The following is a 19,601-nucleotide window of genomic DNA, read 5'->3' on the forward strand; positions in this document are numbered from 1 at the left end:
GACGCGCAATATGCGTTCAACTTATCGGTGTTCATGTGTCCTGCAGTTCACATTGTGACGCGCATTTAGCTGCGGTCTTCATCGATCCATGAGCCGAGTGATCCCCTGCCTAGGGTTTTATAGTAAGGTTCCCAATGTAACACAATCCCGGTGGTACGTCCAAAGACTAACTTTCTGACTAAGTTGTCTTTATTACCCAATAGTCCCAGGCCTTGTGACTTGTGGCTCATGTCTACGCCCATGGCCACCATTCGCTAAGATAGTTTTGAAGTCACTTTGAAGGCCCAGGAACAACTCTCTTAGCACATCGGTTAACCTGGCGCCGCAGTCAACTCATGTGCTTGGATCGGATCGAGCTATTGAGTATTGGGCCTGCATACTCGCTCATCCGTATCCTTTGCGTACCGCCCCATGGCCCTTGTATGTCTGCACCACAGTTCCTGTTCGTTCCGTGCCTATGGCCGGATACGTATTGCACATCGGTATACCTGTCGCTACTCAGGCAACTCGTGTGCGTGGATTGGATCGAGAACATGGTGTGTGCCCCATGTTATAATTGATAGTCCATATCCACTTTATAGGTTAAAGTCATAAGTTGTGATTGCACAACCATTCTTCATAAGAGTTTAATCACTCTTCAACTAACTTTCGTTCTGGTGTCTTGGTATCAAATCGCGTAAGACACAAGATTCTACTGGCCAAATAGAATCTAGCACATTGGTTAACCTGGCGCCGCAGTCAACTCATGTGCTTGGATCGGATCGAGCTATTGAGTATTGGGCCTGCATACTCGCTCATCCGTATCCTTTGCGTACCGCCCCATGGCCCTTGTATGTCTGCACCACAGTTCCTGTTCGTTCCGTGCCTATGGCCGGATACGTATTGCACATCGGTATACCTGTCGCTACTCAGGCAACTCGTGTGCGTGGATTGGATCGAGAACATGGTGTGTGCCCCATGTTATAATTGATAGTCCATATCCACTTTATAGGTTAAAGTCATAAGTTGTGATTGCACAACCATACTTCATAAGAGTTTAATAACTCTTCAACTAACTTTCGTTCTGGTGTCTTGGTATCAAATCGCATAAGACACAAGATTCTACTGGCCAAATAGAATCTAGCACATTGGTTAACCTGGCGCCGCAGTCAACTCATGTGCTTGGATCGGATCGAGCTATTGAGTATTGGGCCTGCATACTCGCTCATCCGTATCCTTTGCGTACCGCCCCATGGCCCCGTCCTTAGAGTTAATGACTAATAGGCTTAACTCTTTGTATGTCTGCACCACAGTTCCCGTTCGTTCCGTGCCGTGGCCGGATACGTATTGCACAACAGTAGATACCATCACCTGACGTATCTAACACACCACTATTGTAACTCGTCGTCGAAGGACCTTTCAAGTGCCTGATGGCCAGGGGAGCTCTTACACGGCACGGAGACACAGTGATGCTCGCCCATCACAGTGTACAACGATCGAGTTTGCTTAAGTGTCTGGGTACCTACACACCAGACACAATGCAATGGCCACGGATCCACACAAGGCACATCACATGCAGAAAGCTTCACCAGATTATGACACATACCACACTCTTGTAACTCGTCGTCGAAGGGGCGTTCAAAGTGCCTTACGGCTAGGGGAGATCTAGCACGGCACGGAGACACAGTGATGGTTGCCCATCAAAGTGTACAACGATCGAGTTTGCTTTCCGCGCAAGCGTTCTAAGTGTCTGGGTACCTACACACCAGACACAATGCAATGGCCACGGATCCACACAAGGCACATCACATGCAGAAAGCTTCACCAGATTCTGACACATACCACACTCTTGTAACTCGTCGTCGAAGGGGCGTTCAAAGTGCCTTACGGCTAGGGGGGATCTAGCACGGCACGGAGACACAGTGATGGTCACCCATCAAAGTGTACAACGATCGAGTTTGCTTTCCGCGCAAGCGTTCTAAGTGTCTGGGTATCTAAGCACCAGACACAATGCAATGGCCACGGATCCACACAAGGCACATCACATGCAGAAAGCTTCACCAGATTCTGACACATACCACACACATGCAACTCGTCGTCGAAGGGGCGTTCAAGTGCCTTACGGCTAGGGGAGATCTAGCTCGGCACGGAGACACAGTGATGGTCACCCATCAAAGTGTACAACGAACGAGTTGGCTTTCAACAAATTCTGACACATAGCAAGCGAGCGACCGAGCTACACCGAAGGCAGCCCATGGTTGGTCACTCGCGGACGATCATCAGTAATGATCCTTCCGCAGGTTCACCTACGGAAACCTTGTTACGACTTTTACTTCCTCTAAATCATCAAGTTCGGTCAACTTCAGCCATGCCAGCTGCAGCTCACGAAGGAACCGCGGAAGGTAAGCCTCCAGAAACCTCACTAAATAATCCATCGGTAGTAGCGACGGGCGGTGTGTACAAAGGGCAGGGACGTAATCAGCACTAGCTAATGACTAGTGCTTACTAGAAATTCCAGGTTCATGGGGACCGTTGCAGTCCCCAATCCCGACTAGATGGGCATTTTAGTGATTTCCCGTTCCTCTCGGAATGGGGGCGCCTATTGGCGAGAACACGCTGCGACCCACATTGTAGCACGCGTGCAGCCCAGAACATCTAAGGGCATCACGGACCTGTTATCGCTCATTCTCAGCTTGCTAAACACAAGTTGTCCCGCTAAGCAGGGCAAACGTAGCCGACGACCGCCCGTGAAGGCGCCGCCCGGCTGTAACGTCAGGTGCGCCCGGAGGCGCACTGCTGACAGCGTTCTAGTTAGCATGTTTGAGTCACGTTCGTTATCGGAATTAACCAGACAAATCATTCCACGAACTAAGAACGGCCATGCACCACTACCCTTAAATTTGAGAAAGAGCTATCAATCTGTCTTACCTCGATAAGTTTGGACCTGGTAAATTTTCCCGTGTTGAGTCAAATTAAGCCGCAAGCTCCACTTCTTTTTTTTTTTTTTTTTTTAATACTCAAGGATTTTATTCAGTGTAAGTTCTTAAAGTACCTTACATTATAATCCCCATCTCCCTCTCCTGGACCCGTTCCCTAGCGGGGCTTGGAGCCAGGAGTATCTAACGCCGGATCATGGCATCGCCTTTATTATTACATTTTAATTTCGCATAACATTTCAATCCAAAACGCAATTCTTTCGCAATTCTTCACGCAATTTTCGTTCGCTTTCCCATCTAGCTCATCAAGCCCATCAAGCCCATATCCCCCACCTACTTAACGACCGGAGGTTGTTGCTTCTGTGACGGCGGCCAGGGAGTCCGCGGATAACGCCTCACGCGCTCCCTGGTTCGATGGCACCCTACGTGACGCTCGGCGTATTCGCTCCATTTCACGCCTTCTCATGCGCCGTCTGATGACCTCAGCTTCCGAAGGGGCCGACCTACTTCTTCGGCTTCTACCTCTTGGGACTGGTGGCAGAGTCCCTTCTCTGGCGCGTTGACGGTACACACGTTGCAGGAACAGTCTCCGCTCATGCCGCGCTCTTATCAGCCTCGGAGAAGGAGGCCGTCCGCGTCCTCTCGTGGGGATGGGTGGTGGAGCTTCGCCAGCTGCCTCCGCCCTTACCGCCGCCATCAGGATGTTGTTCTCACGTTCACGTTCGGCTGCTGCCAATGCGGATGCAAGGCGCACTTCCGCCCGTTCTTCCTCCCTCCAGCGACCTCTTCTGGTCCGTCTAGCTCGACCACGGTTTGACCGGAAAAGTTCCGCCACACCGTCAACGGACACCTGCTCGCCTTCTTGAGAACCGGCGTCCTCCGTTGATGCTCCCGTCGGTGGTGCTGCGAGGTGTGCATTGAGGTTGAGCTGCAGCTCGTCCTCCCGCCAAAGCTGCTGCAACACCTTCGTTATTCTACGTGCAGCTTCCTGGATGTTATTCCACCGCTCGGGGCTCTCCAACAGCTTCATACCGAGATTGTCCTCACTAACTGGATCGTTAGTGCCATGTCCCAGCAACTCCACCCGGATCTCGTGAAAGACATCGCACCGGAACAGCACATGAGCCACCGACTCAACCGACCCCGGGCACCGTGGACACTCCGCCGATGGGGCAAAACCGCAGACATGGAGGTATTCCCGGAAGAATCCGTGTCCGGTTAATACCTGCGAGAGGTGGAAATCCACCTCTCCATGCCGCCTACCCATCCACAGGTGCAAGTCCGGGATCATTCGGTGGGCCCACACCACGTACCGGCTGGCCGTTGGAGCTGCGGCCGCCGCGTCCCACGCTCGCTGCCACTCCTGGAGAGTCCTCTGCCGCTCCTCCAGCCGGATGTCCTTGCGGCTGGCGCCCGGGGCAGCTAGGAGCCTCCGATGGCACCTTGCGTCCTCTCGTACCAGCAGCCTGAACGGCAACAGGCCTGCCAGCACCACTCCTGTCTCGTAGGCCACCGACACGAACGAGCTGGTGACACCACGCGCCAAGGGCCTCTGCACCTGGGCCAGCTTCCTCCGGCACCACTGCAAATCCGTCGCCTCGGACCACACGGGGGCAGCATAGCGGATGATGGACTCCGCCACCGCCGCCAACAGCCGACGCTTGGCCACCTGGGGCCCACTGTGGTTCCTCATCACTGAGGTGACCACGCCTACGACGCGGAGGGCTTTAGCCGTCGACAGCTCCACGTGCGGCTTCCACGACAGGTGGTCGTGGATCTGGACCCCCAGATACCGGATCGACTGTTTGCTGCTAATGATGGTGTCCCCGACGCGGAACGGCACCCTTAGCTGACCTCTTCGCAGACTGGAGATCATTACGCCTTCTGTTTTCTCCGGAGCGAGCTGCAGGTGATGGTTCTGCATCCAATCCGCAATCGCGCCCACCGCCTGTTCGGCCACCGATGCCGCCTCCTCTGGTGTGCAACCCCGTGCCAAGACTGCTATGTCATCCGCATAGCCGATGACGCTGGCCCCTTCAGGAAGCTCGACCCGCAACACGCCGTCGTACATGATGTTCCACAGTGTCGGGCCCAGAATGGACCCCTGTGGAACACCTGCAGTCACTCGGCGTGTAACGGGCCCGTCTGCGGTGTCATAGACGAGCTCCCTGTTGGCAAAGTAATCCCCCAGGATGTTGCGGAGCTGTCTCGGCACGCCTTTCTCCTCCAGGGCTGCAGCGATGCACTGCCAGCTGGCAGTATTGAACGCATTGCGCACATCAAGCGCCACAACAAGAAGGCAGCGTTTATCTCTGTTGTTAGTGCGGCCAAAAGACATCGCGTGACGGCCCGCATCCACCACCAGCTGGATCGCCTGCACCGTCGAACGGCCCCTCCTGAACCCGTATTGGTTTCCTGCCAGCCTCGGTGATTCCGGATCTTCGATGACGTCATTGATACGCGACAGCAGCAACCGCTCGTACGCCTTCCCCGGGTTGTTTAACAGCAGAATCGGGCGGAAAGATGAAGCGAGCCCTGGCGGCTTACCCGGCTTGGGGATAAGGGCCAGCTTCTGCTTTTTCCACGCATCCGGGAACCGCTCGTTGTTCAAACACTCCTGAAACAGCGTCCTAAAGGTGTCCGGATGCTTCCGTATGGCGGCCGTCAAAGCGGCGTTCGGCACACCATCGAGCCCCGGAGCCTTCCTCGGGTTCAGCGAGCTCGCGATGTCCAGCAGCTCCTGTACCGTCACGCCCCGGACCGGTTCCTCCTCCCCCCTCTCCAGGACTTGGCCTGGTGACGATGGCCAGTCAACCGGAGGATGCTGGGGGAACAGAGTAGAGACGACGCCCTCTAACACCGACGGATCTCGCTCCCTCGCCGTCCAGCTTCCGCGTAGGCGGCTCAGCACGTTGCGGAACCACTGTCCCGTTTCATCCTCCGCAAGGCCCCGCAGCATCTCATCAAAGTGCGCCTTTTTGCTGTCATTGATTGCTGTCTCCAGGGCGGTCCGCACCTGGAGGAGATCACCGGCTGCAGCAATCTGCACCTCCTCGTCGGTGGCGGCTTCCAGGCGTTCCTTGGCGAGGCGGCAGTCCTCGCACAGAACCCCAATCGCTGGCGTCCACCAGTACGCAGGGCGCCCCGAGTGACCCTGTGACGGGAACACTCGCGCCATGGCTCCATCACAGGCCTCCGTCAGGACTTGCTCCAAGCTTTCGGCACTTGTAACCCGTTCAGCGAACGAGGTTACGTCGAGCGCTACGCCGAAAAGCTGAGCGTCAAACTGACGGGCTCGCCACCTCGTGCCGCTTTCCCGTACGGAAGGACCCTCCTGACGACGACGATCCGCCGCTGGCCGCTGGAGCAGCTCCCCCACAGCAAACCGAATGTAAACATGGTCGCTGTATGAGTATCTGCCTAATATCCTCCACCGACGCTCCGGAGAGATATTATCACCGGTGATGCTGCGGCTGGCAAAGGAAACATCTACTACGCTCGGACGAGCCACTCCGTTGCCCAGGAAGGTTGGGGCGGTGCCGGTGTTTAAAATCTCCAGCCCCAAGCTGTCGACAAGCTGGATCACGGCTTCTCCTTTCGCGTTGGTGCGTCCACTCCCCCAAGCAGTATGCCACGCATTGAGATCACCCGCAAAGACGACGCGCGGGTGACCTCTCGCCAACACGTCGATGCGCTGCATCATCTCCTCAAACTCAGGGACGCCTGCTGAAGGCGACACGTAGCAGCAAACGAAGAGGACGCCATTGATCCGGGCAGCCGCGATCCCAGACTGCGTCACGGAGACCACCTGCTGGATCGGATACGTCTCGCTGCTGGCTATGATGGCCACCTTCCCGTCCCTGTCGGCTACCCAGTTCCCGTTGTTCCTGGGGACACTGTGTAGCTCTACCATGAGGCAGACATCCGCCCGCTCCATCCTCATCGTGTTGAGCGCAAGGTCTTGCGCGCTCCTACTGCGATTAACATTTATTTGCAGCACATCCATGTTAATCCGAGGGTTGTCCACCACAGGCTGCGGCACCAATACGGTGGGCACCGCCACACAACATGCACTTGATGACGTTAGTGCAAACCGACGCCTTGTGTGTGTGGTCACCGCACCGCAAGCAGCGCTTTGACCGGTCCTCTCCCGTGCACGTAGCGGCGATATGTCCCCGCTCCAAACACCGGAAGCACCGAGTCAGATGACCCGATACTTTGGGGGCCTCGTGCACCACACAATATGTATAACCCAGCTCCAGGCGGCGATCTTTGACGAGCTCAGCCTCTGCTCGTGGAAGGCGCACTCGAGCCCGCTTTGTCATATCTCGGCGCTCCCAGAGATTGACGTTGGCCACCAATGACTGCTTACCTAGCGAGGTCCTGAGCGCCTTCTTGATTGCCTCCTCGTCAATCATATTATCGATGCCCGTCATGACGACCTCAGCCATTTCCGTCTTGACCGTGACGGATCCGCTATCCCCGATCACCTCCTCAATGATATCTCTCAGTGCCGCGCTGTCTACATCACGCGACAAAGGCAGCAGGAGGTGGTCCTTCGGCGTTCTTCTGCCGACACCTATTTGCCGCTGGAAGTCTGCAATCCGCGGGCTGCTCCGGAGCTTTACATACATATCTTTATACGAGACTCCCGGGGCGGGCACCACGATGATCTCGTCCGGACGCTTCCGTCGCGGACGCCGCTTCTCTTGCTGGTGTATCTCCAACCGCTGCTGCTGCTGCCCCGCTCGCTGGTGCGCCCACTGCTGATACTGCCGGTGCACTGGCTGCTGCTGGGCTGGCTGCCGGGGCCTATTCGCTCCATTCCGCTTGTTATTACGGCGGTTGCCGCTAACGACCTCCACCCACTCTCCCGGTTCATTTAGCACCGCCGGGGGTGTCGACTTCACCGCGCCCCGACGCTGAACACGCCCGCTCTGCTGAACCGTCGGCCACTCCTGCACAGGTGGCCGCTGCTGTTGTTGTTGCTGCGGCTGCTGTTTACGCCACCGTTGGCGCTGCTGCTCCTCCAGCTGCTGCCGCTGTTCCTGCCGTTGCTGGCTTTCCAGCCTCCGGATCATCTCCTGCTCACGCTGCAGCTCCTGCTGGCTCTCCGGCCGAGCTGCGCCTGTTCCCCCCAGGGTTTGCGCCAGAAGAGCGTTAAAGAGCTCCTTCTCCTTCCGGAGCTCTTCGCGGTGTTCCGCCTCACGCTGCCGAGTCTCCTCACGGTATTCCGCCTCGCGCATACGAGCCTCTTCTCGCGCCTCCTTCGACTCCTTTCGTGCCTCCTTCAGTTGTTCGTTGGAGGCCTCAATTTGAAGGCGCAGCATCTGAATCTGTTCCTCCAATCGTTTGACGATACCAATCGTCATTTCGTTATCCGCCTTCGCGTCCGCCAGCATCCGGCGCACTTCCCCGGTGGAAACCCCGGTGGAAGTTGCCGGCTTCGTCGCTGCTCCCGCCGATTTAACTCCCGCCGTCGCCATTGTCCGCGCTGGCACTCCTGCCGATGCCGGTTCCTCGGCGATGGTCGCTAGTTTCTTCTCACCCAACGGCTTCTTTGCTACGACGGTAGGACGCTCATCGACCGATAACGTTCGTCCTCTCGCCCGCGTTTCCATGGTGGCGGGTTGTTACCCCCCGCCACCGCGTATGTCCTTGACGCTGCCGCTATGAGAAACACTCCCACACAAACGCGCGGGCAAAAAGAAGCCACGCCCGGCAACACTCACGCGCGGGAAAAAGAAGCCACGCCCAGCAATAAGAAAAGTTCAACGCGCTCGCGAACACACACACGCGCGGGAAAAAGAAGCCACGCCCAGCAACAAGAAAAGTTCAACGCGCTCGCGAACACACACACACGCGGGAAGAAGAAGCCACGCCCGGCAACAAGCGTAAAAGTTCCACGCGCTCACGAACACACGCGCTCGCGCGCACACTCACACAACTGAGAAAAAGTGAGAAAAAGTTCCACGCGCTCACTCGCGGCAATACCACGCACGACAACACCACGCGCGGCAACACCACACTCGCGGCAACACCGCACTCGCGGCAACACCACTCGCGACAACACTACTCGCGACAACCCCACGCGCGGCAACACCGCACTCGCGGCAACACCACTCACGGCAACACCACGCGCGGCAACAACCGCGAAAGTTCCACGCGGTCGTGCACCCACCAACACACGTACACACACACGCACGGCAACAGTCGAAAAATTTCTAGATGCTTTCAGAATGTTCCAGAATGAATATCCGCGAACGTTCCACACGCTCATGCACCCACCAACACACGTACACACACACGCACGGCAACAGTCGAAAAATTTCTAGATGCTTTCAGAATGTTCTAGAATGAATATCCGCGAAAGTTTAACGCGCTCGTGCACACACCAACACACGTACACACACACGCACGGCAACAGTCGAAAAATGTCTAGATGCTTCTAGAATGTTCTAGAATGCATATCCGCGAAAGTGCCACGTGCTCGTGCACACACCAACACACGTACACACACACGCACGGCAACAGTCGAAAAATATTCTAGATACTTCTAGAATGTCCAATTCAAGCTCGCCCTCGCACTCACTAACGTGGAACACAAGCGTGCCCACGCACACACACGCCGACACGGAACACCCGGTCGATATATGATTTCACAATGTTGCGTAATCCTTCACAAAAAATCACCGATTTTCGCAAACTATGTCTTAAAAACTTTGCCTCTTAAAAGCACACACACTCAAGTAATCCGATTTACGATTTCAATCACGGAAAACCATATATTTCACAAATTCAGAATAGTGCGTGAAGCGTCACTACGATTTCACAATGTTGCGTAATCACAAAACTCCACCGATTTTCGCAAACAATGTCTTAAAATCTTTGCCTCTTAAAAGCACACACTCTCACATCATCCGATTTACGATTTTAATCACGGAAAACCATAAATTTTGCAATTTAAGAAAAGTGCGTGCAGCGTCACTTTTCCTTACGCTTCACATACACACGTACACACGCTCACTACTGTTCGTCATACGGACAACTTTCTCTCCCGCTCTCTCGCTCTCGCAAATAATCTCTCACTACACGGAGCACTGTGCGGACACGTCCGTTCTGGTCGAGCTCTCGATTGCGACTGCAAGCTCCACTTCTTGTGGTGCCCTTCCGTCAATTCCTTTAAGTTTCAACTTTGCAACCATACTTCCCCCGGAACCCGATTTTGGTTTCCCGGAAGCGACTGAGAGCACCGAATAGGGGTAGCGTCTCCCAATTGCTAATTGGCATCGTTTACGGTTAGAACTAGGGCGGTATCTAATCGCCTTCGATCCTCTAACTTTCGTTCTTGATTAAAGAAAGCATCCATGGCAAACGCTTTCGCTTCAGTTGGTCCTACGACGGTCTACGAATTTCACCTCTCGCGCCGTAATACCAATGCCCCCAACTACTTCTGTTAATCATTACCTCTAGGTTTCTGACAAACCAACGAAATCGTATAAACCGAGGTCATATTCCATTATTCCATGCAAGATTATTCTCGGCCAACGCCAACCCCACGGGGGGGCCGGACGCTTTGTCTTAGCCTGCTTTGAGCACTCTAATTTGTTCAAGGTAAATGTGAGTATCTTGAGCACCATGAGGAGCCCGTGCCGGAGTTAACCGGTAGCACGGTACTCGTTCACAGAGTAACGCCCAAGTACACCATTGTGAGTCGCAGCCGTGAGCGCGCGCACGAACGGCCCCGGCGTGTAACCGGGCGCCCGTGGCGGTCACGTGTCTGGACGGGCAATCAACTTCGAACGTTTTAACCGCAACAACTTTAATATACGCTAGTGGAGCTGGAATTACCGCGGCTGCTGGCACCAGACTTGCCCTCCACTTGATCCTTGTTGAAGGATTTATACTCAACTCATTCCAATTATGGACCATCGTTAGAGAGGTCCATATTGTTATTTCTCGTCACTACCTCCCCGTACTGGGATTGGGTAATTTACGCGCCTGCTGCCTTCCTTGGATGTGGTAGCCATTTCTCAGGCTCCCTCTCCGGAATCGAACCCTGATTCCCCGTTACCCGTCGCAACCATGGTAGTCCTCTACACTACCATCAATAGTTGATAGGGCAGACATTTGAAAGATCTGTCGTCAGTCGACAAGCGACCATACGATCTGCGTCCTTATCCAGACTTCAACTCAAGCCGCCCGGAGGCGATTGGTTTAACTAATAAGTGCACCAGTTCAGCTACCCGCGAGGGCAACAGTCCCGGCATGTTGCATGTATTAGCTCTGGATTTTCCACAGTTATCCAAGTAACTAGTGGTAGGATGATCTTGTGAATTATAGCTGTTATACTGAGCCTTATGCGGTTTCACATTCATTTATGTTTGTACTTAGACATGCATGGCTTAACCTTTGAGACAAGCGTATATTACTGGTAGGATCAACCAGAATTCGTTCCACTACAGACACACACTCGCTTAGTGGGAAATAAATTTCCACACAACTCTCTCTCTCTAGAACCATATGGAATGGCTCTTTGGTGTTGGGTAAGGCACCAATTTGTTGGGGTGTAACGGTCACCACCAACTTTAAGTTGGTTAGGGCACAACGGAAACCACTAACTAAACTTTAGGAAACTAAATTTCCTCACACATTATCTCTCACCATATTAGCACTAGGTGCTATCCACGATTGTACAACGTTTCAACTCTTGAATCGACCGTAGGGCCGCGGAATTGCTTCCGGGCCCCTATTCTCGCTATTCATTGTTCATCTCTTTCAATACATCGAGTTCGTTCCATTGGGTAGTTCGCATGGCGAACGTTTTGATGCAGCCCCCTGGGGGACCACGGCACTTTACACCGGGTATGGTGTATGCGCAACCTACAGATAACAATAAACCCCTTATGCGTGTGTAAACCGATGTTGGGCTGCTCAACATCTTTCATGGTTACATCACTTGCACCAGAACCCACGGTGCCGATTTGGTAATATGTTGTACATTTACTCTCAAGATGTACGCTTCGGCCCCTTATTCAGGGGCTCAAGCTATTACCAGCAAGAACAATCCTCATCCAGACTTGAACTCGAAACACCCGCAGGCGAACGGTTTAACTAATAAGTGCACCAGTCTTGAATCCATGCGTCGGTGGAAACAATGCCGGCGTGTTGCATGTATTAGCTCTGAACTTAGCGAGTGATTGCCTTGCAGCTGTCATACTGAGCGTAGAGCGTGATTATCGCTCACTTGAACCATGTTGAATGGCTCTTTGGTGTAGGGTAAGGCACCAATTTGTTGGGGCGTAACGGTCACCACCAACTTAAGACTTGCTTATAGGTATTTCAACGTTTTCAACTCTTAAATCGACCGTGTTTCATTATCATCTCTTCTTCTTATTAAATGCATAGAGTTCGTTCCATTGGGTAGTTCGCGTGGCGAACGGTTTGATGCAGCCCCCCGGGGGGGACCACGGCACTTTACACCGGGCATGGTGTATGCGCAACCTACAGATCACCAATATATTTGTGATCGATAATGCACACTTCTTACACGACTGACCAGTCGACAGCGCTGCCTTCCTATTATGCGTGTGTAAACCGATGTTGGGCTGCTCAACATCTTTCACGGTTACATCACTTGCACCCGAACCCATGGTGCCGATTTGGTAATATGTTGTACATGGTCTCAAGATGTACGCTTCGACCCCTTATTCAGGGGCTCAAGCTATTACCAGCAAGATCAATCCTCATCCAGACTTGAACTCGAAACACCCGGAGGCGAACGGTTTAACTAATAAGTGCACCAGTCTTGAATCCATGCGTCGGTGGAAACAATGCCGGCATGTTGCATGTATTAGCTCTGAACATAGCGAGTGATTGCCTTGTAGCTGTCGAACTGAGCGTAGAATGTGATTATCGCTCACTTGAAAGGGTCAAGCCCTTTCGAGTCGTCCGGTTTTTACGCCAGACGACTCGGTTCACCATCTTTCGGGAAGGGACCGTCTCGGTCGCAAGCTGCTCCGGTCCCCAAACAACCTGCGACAAATGATAGGAAATGCCGACATCAATACGTGTTCAGTTTGGTTTATCGCTCATAGGTCTTTTTGACCATCGATCCCTGATTATAACTCTCAATTAAACAGTCAGGAGAGTAAGGCATGCCCATCGATATCTCATCGACAGGCGATACCGCAAGAACGGCCAACGACACATCAGGTGATCGATTATTGCTACGACTTTTGCTTAATCGTTTCCACTCCTTAGAGAAAGAAACCCCCGGGGACCGTCTCGGTCGCAAGCTGCTCCGGTCCCTAAACAACCTGCGACAAATGATAGGAAATGCCGACATCAATATGTGTTCAGTTTGGTTTATCGCTCATTGGTCTGTTTGACCATCGATCCCTGATTAAACTCTCAGTAATCCAGTCGGGAGAGTAAGGCATGCCCATCGATATCTCATCGACAGGCGATACCGCTTGAACGGCCAACGACACATCAGAGGATCGTATCTTGCTACAACTTTTGCTTAATCGTTTCTTCTCCTTGGAGAAAGAAACCCCCGGGGACCGTCTCGGCCGCAAGCTGCTCCGGTCCCTAAACAACCTGCGGCATCAAATGATAGGAAAAGCCGACATCAATACGTGTTCAGTTTGGTTTATCGCTCATTGGTCTTGTTTGACCATCGATCCCTGATTAATACTCTCAATTAGAAGGTCGGTAGAGTAAGGCATGCCCTTCGATATCTCATCGACAGGCGATACCGCATGAACGGCCAACGACACATCAGAGGATCGTATCTTGCTACAACTCTTGCTTAATAGTTTCCACTCCTTGGAGAAAGAAACCCCCGGGGACCGTCTCGGCCGCAAGTTGCTCCGGTCCCTAAACAACCTGCGGCATCAAATGATAGGAAAAGCCGACATCAATACGTGTTCAGTTTGGTTTATCGCTCATAGGTCTGTTTGACCATCGATCCTAGAATTCAACTTTCGAGTAAGGCATGCCCGTCGATATCTCATCGATAGGCGATACCGGTAGAACGGCCAACGACACACATCTAGGATCGCATTTACTCTTCCTTGGATGGATAACCAATACCCTAGGACCGTTTCATCGCGAGCTGCTCCGGTCCTCAAACAACTCGCGAACCACCGATAGGATGATATTAGGAATGGCCGACTTTCATCCTTTAACTCTCAGTTCTGCTTACCAAAACATAGGTACTTGGACCTTAAAGACCACTATATGTTCCCCGATCGGGGGCAATCGGAACGTCTATCCATCATCAACATCGTTTCACTCATTCCGAACCACCAAATTGGACAGACAGTACCATATTCACCAACCGATTGCTTCAACTTCGCAAACTGTATGGTAAGTTCTACTAATTTCACATCTTACCATCGACTAATAGTGCATAAATCCACTTGGAAATCACTTTTCCTTGGTCCTCGGACCTTCTACGACAACGTCCAACAAATATCCGAAGTCGTTTCCCAACTTAGACCAAGCATTTCGTATCTTTACTTCTAATCGATTTTTTCTCGCATAATTGACGATCAAAATCTAAAAACCACATTTTGAGCCAGAAGCAGTCGTCCGATCGTCCTGGGGGTAGTCTCAATCGATTTAGAAGGGTCCAATTCATAAAGATACATACTCAGTCAAAATCATGCTTCTGGCTCACCTACCCCCTATATAGTAAACGAAAGCGTACAGGCGTGGAAAACGTGCCATTTTTCTCCATCACGGACTTTTTTTTTCTCGTTGCACCGACTCTAGTAAAAAAGTGAAATTTTTTACTAGTTACCAACTTTTGCAAATTATCATCGGATATCACTTTTTATGGTCTATAGTAAGTTCTTATCACGTTTTAGTAGTTTTTGAAAAAAAAATTTTTTTGAACTTTTCAAAATTTTTCAAAACAAAGTTTTTGTAGGCGGTTTTGTGTATGGAGGGTTACTAGTCTCGGGGTCACTGTTTGACCGAAAAACCACTATATATCATTCGAAAGGTAATTTCAAGGGCTACAAAAAATTGTTCTACGGCACCCCCCTCCGACGTCTAGTATTCGAGTTATTGGCCAAAAACCATCACTTGAGCGATTTTTCGTTCAGGGTACCCGACTCTAGTAAAAAAGTGAAATTTTTCTCGATTGACCAAGTGTTGCAAATGACCATCGGATTTCACTTTTTATGGTCTATAGTGAGTTCTGATCACGATTTGGTACTTTTTGAAAAAATTTTTTTGACGCACTTTTCAAAATTTTGCAAAACCAAAACTTTTTAGGCGGTTTTGTGTATGGAGGGTTACTAGTCTCGGGGTCACTGTTTGACCAAAAAACCACTATATATCATTCGAAAGGTAATTTCAAGGGCTACAAAAAATTGTTCTACGGCACCCCCCTCCGACGTCTAGTATTCGAGTTATTGACCAAAAACCGCAACTATAGCGGTTTTTCGTACAGGGTACCCGACTCTAGTAAAATGATGCGATTTTTACTAGTCTAGGAACTTTTTGGTCAAAAAATCAAGTATATGTCATTCGATAGATAATTTCAAGGGCTACCAAAAATTGTTCCACGACACCCCCCTGCGACGTCTAGTATTCGAGTTATTAGCCAAAAACCGCAACTTAAGCGGTTTTTCGTCCAGGGTACCCGACTCTAGTAAAATGATGCGATTTTTACTAGTCTAGGGAACTTTTTGGCCAAAAATCAAGTATATGTCATTCGATAGATAATTTCAAGGGCTACCAAAAATTGTTCCACGACACCCCCCTGCGACGTCTAGTATTCGAGTTATTAGCCAAAAACCGCAACTTAAGCGGTTTTTCGTCCAGGGTACCCGACTCTAGTAAAATGATGCGATTTTTACTAGTCTAGGGAACTTTTTGGCCAAAAATCAAGTATATGTCATTCGATAGATAATTTCAAGGGCTACCAAAAATTGTTCCACGACACCCCCCTGCGACTTCTAGTATTCGAGTTATTAGCCAAAAACCGCAATTATAGCGGTTTTTCGTCCAGGGTACCCGACTCTAGTAAAATGATGCGATTTTTACTAGTCTAGGAACTTTTTGGTCAAAAAATCAAGTATATGTCATTCGATAGATAATTTCAAGGGCTACCAAAAATTGTTCCACGACACCCCCCTGCGACGTCTAGTATTCGAGTTATGGGCCAAAAACCATTCATACTTGAGCATTTTGCTCATTTTGCCTGTACGGGTACCGGGGACTAGTAAAATCAGGCCAATTTTACTAGAGTAGGGGTCCTTTTTGGTCAAAAAAACAACTTTTGCTCGTTCGATAGGGAATCGATAGGGCAACAAAAAATCGTTCTACGACCCCCCCTTCCGATGTCTAGTATTCGAGTTATGGGCCAAAAACAGTTTATAGCTAATTTTTCACTCGATTTTTCACCAAGTATCGCACATTACTCCGGTTCTATACATTGGATCGTCAATCTTTAAGATTTTATGGGTAGTTCCAACTGTTTGCTACATTTCATCCATACATCACCAACCGATTCAATGTCTGTACTAGAAGTTATTAGAGGAATAAAAAAATTTACCCTTGGCTTTGGACCGTACAATTTTACCCATTTTTGGCCCATATTTGCCCCATAGCTCCGCCGGTATCCAAGATATGGCCACACTTTCTTCTGGCCATGGGTAGATGGCACTTGTGGCTAGATTTCTTCCATGCACCACTAATCGCTACCATGTCTGTGGCCGGAGCTATTCACGAAAGCGCCTCGCGCACTTGGTCGGATTTTTGGTCCAACTTGCACCATTTTTGGCCCATATTTGCCCCATAGCTCCGCCGGTATCCAAGATATGGCCACACTTTCTTCTGGCCATGGCTAGATGGCACTTGTGGCTAGATTTCTTCCATGCACCACTAATCGCTACCATGTCTGTGGCCGGAGCTATTCGACGAACAACCATCGCATTTACCTAGGTACTTTTTCGGATTTTTGGTCCAACTTGCACCATTTTTGGCCCATATTTGCCCCATAGCTCCGCCGGTATCCAAGATATGGCCACACTTTCTTCTGGCCATGGGTAGATGGCACTTGTGGCTAGATTTCTTCCATGCACCACTAATCGCTACCATGTCTGTGGCCGGAGCTATTCACGAAAGCGCCTCGCGCACTTGGTCGGATTTTTGGTCCAACTTGCACCATTTTTGGCCCATATTTGCCCCATAGCTCCGCCGGTATCCAAGATATGGCCACACTTTCTTCTGGCCATGGCTAGATGGCACTTGTGGCTAGATTTCTTCCATGCACCACTAATCGCTACCATGTCTGTGGCCGGAGCTATTCGACGAACAACCATCGCATTCACCTTCTCGTTGCACTTCTTCGGGAATTTGGTGCAACCAAGTTTTCACTATAACTTGGTCATTTTCCGTCCATCGGACATGCGGTTTTGGGTGTCGATACTTGACACCGCGCGCTACAATATGTTTCTCCACGACTATGTGGTCCGATGCTTCCAACAGGAGCTATTCGAGGAGTACCGATTTTTCACCATTAAAAATGCTCGTTTTTGCACCAACTTTTGCCTATAACTCAGGCTGTATCGATCGGATCTTCAATCTTGAAAAAGTTTTGGATAGGTGGCATCAAATGCTACATTTCGTTCTTCCACGTCAACTTTGTCCGATGTCTAGCAAAAAAGTTATTCGCGAACCAAGTCCAGAACCCATGCAATGGCTGCCCACATTGCATACATCACGGCGGTTAACTCTCGTTACTCTATACCGAGGACTTGGTACTTTTTCAGGCATTCGTTGCTACTTCTCGGTTCATGATATTCGTTTACGGTCTTCACTAGGGCATTTGGTGCTCCTTATCGGTTCATGATATTCGTTTACGGTCTTCACTAGGGCATTTGGTGCTCCTTATCGGTTCATGATATTCGTTTACGGTCTTCACTAGGGCATTTGGTGCTCCTTATCGGTTCATGATATTCGTTTACGGTCTTCACTAGGGCATTTGGTAATGGGCTTCCCACTTTCTACTGATCGATCCATACTCACTTGCGTGCACCTAGCCTAGGAAGGTTTCCTATGGCTTCCCATCTTTCTACTGATCGATCCATACTCACTTGCGTGCACCTAGCCTAGGAAGGTTTCCTTGGGCTTCCCATCTTTCTACTGATCGATCCATACTCACTTGCGTGCACCTAGCCTAGGAAGGTTTCCTATGGCTTCCCATCTTTCTACTGATCGATCCATACTCACTTGCGTGCACCTAGCCTAGGAAGGTTTCCCTTTGGTACCGACTTCCATCTACGCACTCGATATAACCTAGGTACTTGGTACCGATGATGGTTAACACTCAAGCATTTCTTGCATCCTGCGTGCAAGGTACCAATTTTCACTTCTCAGGTGCGTTTATGAGCCCGCATTAATCCAATATCGCTCTGATGGCCTTTCTTATTATTTCATCCGATAGCCCTTGCCAAAAGCTACCAAAAGTTCCTCCACGGCCATGTGCTCCGACGCTTAGTTTAGGAAATATTCGAAAAAATTCAAAATAGGAAGCATTTTCTTATTGGAAAATCACCTTAAATCGATGGCCATTTTTTGGGCAAAAACTTTAACGTCTTCCCGACTTTGCGGGAATTGCGAATTTTAGGCACCCAGAGAAAATCTTTTACTTTAAGGGGGCGGCCGCGAAGTTGCCCAAAGTCTCGGACACAAAAATTCTCAAGTTCCCCACTCTAGTAAATCGCCCTATGAGTATCTCCTGGCCCGCGAGCTCTGCGAGCGGGCCAGCTTCGGCGATTTTTGCCTTTTCGCCTAGGCGGTTCTTCTACGAAATTGGTCCACAGCTTTTGCTCAGAAAGCTAGCATTTGTTGCAACAGTTAGGTACTTGGTACCACATTTTGGTATCCATTTGGGCATTTGTGGCAACTACTCGGTACTTTGGCCCACATTTCGCTCTACTCGGGCTTCTATGGTGGTACTTGTCGGTACTTCTGGCCAACTTAGGCCAATTGGGTGCAACTTGTGGGTACTCTGTGGGTACTTTAGGGCATATTGTGTCTTTCGGGTGAACCTTCGCGATACTTCATGGGTACTGATGGCCAACTTAGGAACATTCAGTGCAACCTTTGGGCCTAAGGAAATTTGTCCAACTCTTTGGACTTAGAAAATTTTCTGGACTTAGAAAATTTTCTGGACTTGTAAAAATTTTCAAATGTTCAATTTGGCCCACATTTCGCTCTACTCGGGCCTCTATGGTGCTACTTGGCGGTACTTTTGGCCAACTTAGGCCAATTGGGTGCTCTTTGTGGGTACTCTATCGGTACTTTTGGCCAACTTAGGCCAATTGGGTGCTACTTGTGGGTGCTCTATCGGTACTTTTGGCCATGTTAGGCCCATTCGGTGCTATATGTGGGTGCTCTATCGGTACTTTTCGCCATGTTAGGCCCATTCGGTGCTATTTGTGGGTACTCTATCGGTACTTTTGGCCAACTTAGGCCCATGGGGTGCTCTTTGTGGGTACTCTATCGGTACTTTTGGCCAACTTAGGCCCACTCGGTGCTATTTGTGGGTACTCTATCGGTACTTTTGGCCATGTTAGGCCCACTCGGTGCTATTTGTGGGTACTCTATCGGTACTTTTGGCCAACTTAGGCCAATGGGGTGCTATATGTGGGTGCTCTATCG

The 19,601-nt window shown here is 50.7% G+C and overlaps 1 non-coding gene across 1 annotated transcript in view; it reads right to left on the minus strand.

Moving 5' to 3' along the window:
• LOC125773208 (5.8S ribosomal RNA) overlaps positions 1-117 on the minus strand; it is a 158-nt gene extending 41 nt beyond the window's left edge. Inside the window, exon 1 of the ribosomal RNA XR_007419963.1 lies at positions 1-117. This exon is cut by the window's left edge and continues 41 nt beyond it. This is a non-coding gene — a ribosomal RNA (5.8S ribosomal RNA).
• Between the last annotated feature and the right edge of the window lie 19,484 nt (positions 118-19,601).

The sequence above is a fragment of the Anopheles funestus genome (genome assembly GCF_943734845.2).
Source record: "Anopheles funestus chromosome X unlocalized genomic scaffold, idAnoFuneDA-416_04 X_unloc_24, whole genome shotgun sequence".
NCBI classification, from domain to species: Eukaryota; Metazoa; Arthropoda; class Insecta; order Diptera; family Culicidae; genus Anopheles; species Anopheles funestus.